General features: G+C 36.5%; 1 long non-coding RNA gene across 1 annotated transcript; it reads right to left on the bottom strand.

The window, feature by feature from the left end:
* Positions 1-327: 327 nt before the first annotated feature.
* Positions 328-3,090, bottom strand: LOC117275405 (uncharacterized). Its single transcript, XR_004505568.2, has 2 exons — positions 1,333-3,090; positions 328-642 (listed from the first exon to the last, which is right to left on the bottom strand). It is a non-coding gene; the product is annotated as an uncharacterized lncRNA (long non-coding RNA).
* Between the last annotated feature and the right edge of the window lie 2,136 nt (positions 3,091-5,226).

Below are 5,226 nucleotides of genomic sequence, written 5' to 3'. Positions count from 1 at the left end.
CCGAACCACGTTAAATGTTTATGTCTATTTTGTTGTCTGATTTATCGTCGTTGAAGATTTGCTTTACTAGCTTACGCATGACACCTGATTATTTCGATCCTAATAAGTAGTATCAAAGAGAGGGTCAAGACAGGTTCATTTTGGTGGGTTTAGCTTGAGTCGCAACCAATTTTACGGTAATCATAATTTTTAGTTGAGAAAATTGACCGGAGTACTTGTCACGTCCCAAACTACCCCCTAGACATGACTGGCACCCAGCTAAGATCGCTGCCAGGCGAACCAATTCCCGTACTCTTACACTTTTATATAAACCTTGAGAAAAATACGTACAAGTCCAAATGCATTAAAAATTACTAAATGCGAAATAATTATCCAACTAAAATTATAATTTATTAATAAAATCTAATGAGTACTCAAATACTAAATCTCTAACCCAAATCCCACACTAAGATCATGGAGCATCTAACAGAGTAACATGAGTTTTATTGACGGGTATACAAGCCCCAAAGAAAAAGGAAATAACTAACACGAGCTAGGTAAGTATGAAACGAAAGCCTCCACGAACAATGCGGTGGCTCACCTCAGCAATAGGATCCACTCGAACAACTCGTCAGCCACTAGCTCTATCTTCCGCACCGGTATCTGCATAGAGATGCAAGTAAGGAGTGAGTTATATATAAATATAACCCAGTAAGATCCTCGACCCGCCACTTTAAATACCTGTGGAACAAGTGTTAGAAAATACAAACATGCCACAACACGAATGATGTAGTAAATATAATAATTATACAATAACTCAATATATATGTATCAACAGAGTTGTTAAGAATTAACCAACAAGAGTACCCACTAAGGACTTATCATAATTACAGTGAAAGAAATTTACCAACACACCTACGAGTCCACAACGGCACCACAATGCCTCAAATATGTAATAGAGCATACACAATGCCCCAACATTATGGCGCACAGCCGTATCAAACTCAACATCATGGCGCACAGCCGTAACAAACTCAATATCATGGCGCACAGCCGTATCAAACTCAACATCGTGGCACACAGCCGTATCAAACTATCAAACTCAACATCAAGGCACACAGCCGTATCAAACTCAACACATGGCTCACAGCCGTATCAAACTATCAAACAACTTATAAAATAATATATATTTTTTTATTTTGTATTTTTCATACAATAATATATTTGCGGCTAGTCTAAGACCACCGATTCTGCCAAGTACACGCTTGTCCCAACACATAGACCGGACAGAGATAATTTATTTTTAAAACGGATTTTAGAAAAGCAAACACCAAAATTTAAAGTCTCACTTACCTCGCTAATGAAAAGTCCCTTAACCATGCAAAATTCAAAACACCAACCAAACAGTCTCCACTGGTCTTAATCTCTAGGCGGTTGCTGAAATTTCAATTCGAAAGACCGATGCCTCTCGTTTAGCTACTGGACGAACAAGGCAACCAAGCAGTAACTAATTTTCTTTAATTATCAATCCCTTCCTTGATGATTGTACGACTGAAAGATAACATAATAATCCCTCCAGTTTCCCTTGGAAGTGCGCCGCTGTTAATCTTCCAAGACCCCTTCTCTGTCTGCGTTCTCTTCTTATTAAATAAACAAAGACATCCAATATCCATATGTCTTCACCTTAGACTTCTTAACGTGGCCAGCAAAGGAATAATGGGTCTGGCCCATTTTTAAACCTTTAGGAATTAACTAAAATCTCTTATAAAGTCAACCAATTGTGTAAATTGTAAGTTTGACCTCTAGCCAATTAATTATTTTATTTTATCTCAGACTTAAATATTATATACATAGTCTATTTACGTAGGAAACTCTAATTAAAACAATAACTCAATGGTCCTTACTAAGGACTCAAATTCACTTCCGAATATCATAGTTCAAAAAAATAAATAACAAAAATTTACGGGGTGTCACAGTGGTACTCCTATGACGAACTTTTTGGTGAAGATTTGGAGATACGACTTGTTGAAGATTATGTGAAGAAGGTTGTTCAAGTTCATTTTGTCGAAAAATTCAAGCCAAGGGGGAGAATTGTTAAGTGGTTGTCCTGGTTTTCTTACCATATTTAGTTTTCGTATATGTTGAAGGAAAGTGCAACATATTTACTATAATTGAGTTTTCCTTTTTATAGAAGGAAATTATAAATCTCTCATATTTGGATAGTCCCTTTTCTTGTAGGAAAATATATGGACTTCTATAAATTGAGGATCCTTCCTTCTCATTTAACAGCATCCACAATTTAGTCATACGAGATTTGAGAGTCTTGTTTAGGGGAGAATTACAGGACAAGTATTAGCCTGCCACTTTTATTTGCCTTTTTGTGAGGTTGTTCTCTCGATATTTTGTACTCTCTTTTATATAGTGGATTGTTCGTCTCTGTCATAGATGTAAGTCAATTGACTAAATCATGTTAGATGTTTGTGTCTCTTTTGATATATTTCTCTTTTGTCGTCTAATTTATCGTCGTTTAAGGTTTATTTTGATAATTTTCATATGACATCTAATTATTTAGATCCTAACAAATATTGCTCCATTTGGCTAGTTTAAGAAGAATAAAACTGTGTCAGAGAAGTAGAAATCTTCGGTAAAATCCTAAGCGTAATAGATCTAACAAAACATTATATGTACCTAGAACAAAATCAGGACAGTTGTCATGCCAGAAAAAAAAAAAGAAAAAAAGAGGTAACAAGCAAAGAAGGAAAGAAATAAAGTTGCAGAGGCCTAAAAAACCATAATATAAAAAGCCAACTTGAAAAGGCAAAGTTAGGTCGGCAAGAGGATCCAGATATCTGTATTTGTTATCAAGATTCAAGAATTTGGGAAGAAAAATCCAACTTGCCAATTCCAAAGGATTTTGCCACCTCTCTGTTCTGCTATGGCCTTATGGGAAAAAGTGAATTAAAAGATTGCTCTTCCATGCCTAATTTATTGAACTGCTGAATAATACTTTTAGAATTTAAAATTCAATAAAGATGATCAAGCTCTATCATTGGCTGAATTGCGTGGTCGATAGTATTACAAGTATCTGCAAAGTGGAGTATTACAAGCTCTATCATTGGCTGAATTGCGTGGTCGATAGTATTACTGCCTTTTGCCTATTGAAATTTGGCAAAAAAGTTTGTGCCCCATTGATGTGAACTAGAGTGTCCTAATTGGAAAGAGCAATCTAAAATATCTTTCAACTCCTTTCTGTCTCATTTAATTATCATGTTTATTAAAAATAAATAATTTAAAATATATATTAATTTTAAAAATTAAGAAAGAAATAATTATTTTTTCATATTTATTCTTACTCCAATTGTAACGACCCGGTCGGTCGTTTTAGGCAATTGCATCCAGTTCGGCAGTTTGAGGTCATGAGTAGCTTCACATAGTGTATTATGACTTGCGTGCATCGTCGGCCTTGGGTTTTGAGTGGTTCGGAATTGATTTTGAAGGAGGACTCCCACTTGAGAAGCTTGAAGTTGAAAGAGTTGATCAAGTCTGATTTTTGAGTATTTGACCTCGAATCGGAGTTTTGATGGTTCCGGTAGGTCCAGATGATGATTTTGGACTTGGGCGTATGCCCGGAGTTTGCTTTTGGATGTTTTTAGAAGGTTTCGGCACCATTTGGCAGAAAGTTGGCAATTTAAAGGTTTGGAATTTTCTCAAGTTTTGACCATGGTTTGACTTTGAGGCTATCGGGTTCGGATTTTGATTTCGGGACTTGGAGCATGTCTGTTTTGTCATTTGAAACTTGCATGCAAAATTTGGTGTCATTTGGAGTTGGTTCGATGTGGTTCGGACGCTTGATTGCAATTCTAGAAGTTCTTGAAGTTCATTGTAATTTTCATGCATTTTGGCTTCCGATTCGTGATTCTAGATGTTATTTTGGTATTTTGACCGCACGAGCGAGTTCATATGATATTTTTAGCCTTGTGTGGATGTTTCATTTAGAGTCCCGAGGGTTCAGATGAGTTTTGGAGTGTTTGGAAGAAGGTTTAGATTTGCTGGTGTTTCTGATCTCGCATTTGCGAGATGAAGGTCGCATTTGCGACTACCGCTTTTTAGAAGTTGTAATCGTTATTTCAAAGAGGATGGGGACTGGCAGGCTTCGCATTTGCGAAGCCAGCCTCGCAAATGGGATGGTGGACTGGGCTGTTGGTAGTTCGCTTTTGCGAACATTTGGCCGTTTTTGCAAATGCCCTGTTTTCGCATTTGCGACCTGTTATATCGCATTTGCGATAAGTGCAGAACTTTTCATGCTTCTCTTCTGCGAAGTAATATCCGCTTTTGCGAGGGTTCGCATTTGAGAACCCCAGGTCGCAAATGCGACATCTGCAGCTGGTTTATAGCGAACACTTCGGGATTTAGCTTCATTTTAACATATTTTGAACCGCTAGACTCGGTAGAAAGCGATTTTGTGAAGAGATTTTCATACCAAACTATTAGGTAAGTTATTCTAATCAATTTCAAACTATATTTCATGATTGTATATTAGATTTAACATCAAATTTGTGAGAATCAAAGAGAAAATTTGGGAATTTTTGTCAAAAGTTTTAAAAAATAAAATTTGAGATTTGAGAGTCGAATTGGACTCGGATTTAAAAATAAAATATTTATATGGACTCGTGCGGTTATGGGTAGTCAAGACCTACCCTTGGACCCGGGTTTTGATCGGGCGGTCCCGGGGTTAACTTTTGTTGACTTTTGAAAATTCGTATAAAAATTATAGCTTTATTAATTGAAATGGTTTTTTCTTGTATTGTTTGATGTTATTAAGTCATTTTTGGTTAGATTTGAGCCGAGCGGAGGTAAATTTGTGAAGCAAAAGCTAATTTGCATATTGATTTGGCCAAATTGAGGTAAGTATCTTGCCTAACTTTGTGGGGAAGGGGGAACTACCCCTTAGGTTTTGGATTGATGGTACTATTTGGATTATGTGGAAGGTGTGTACACGAGGTGACGAGTGTGCAGAGGAGCCTATATGTGGTGTTTGACCGGTTTAGTCTATTAGGCTTCTTTCATGCATTTAATTGGAGTTATCGTTTCATGTTATATCTTCATTGTTAGGCTTTCCCGTACGTGCTGTAGTTGAAGTTGTTAGTACATGTTCTATCTTTCATTTGTCAAGTTCACCCTTATATGTTTCAATTGTTAATTGCAATTACTTATTGAATACATGCCTTATATGTCACATGCCTTCAT

This window comes from Nicotiana tomentosiformis, chromosome 4, assembly GCF_000390325.3.
Source record: "Nicotiana tomentosiformis chromosome 4, ASM39032v3, whole genome shotgun sequence".
NCBI lineage: Eukaryota > Viridiplantae > Streptophyta > Magnoliopsida > Solanales > Solanaceae > Nicotiana > Nicotiana tomentosiformis.
Note: the sequence above shows the minus strand (reverse complement) of the source record. Positions and strands in the feature narration are given on the sequence as shown.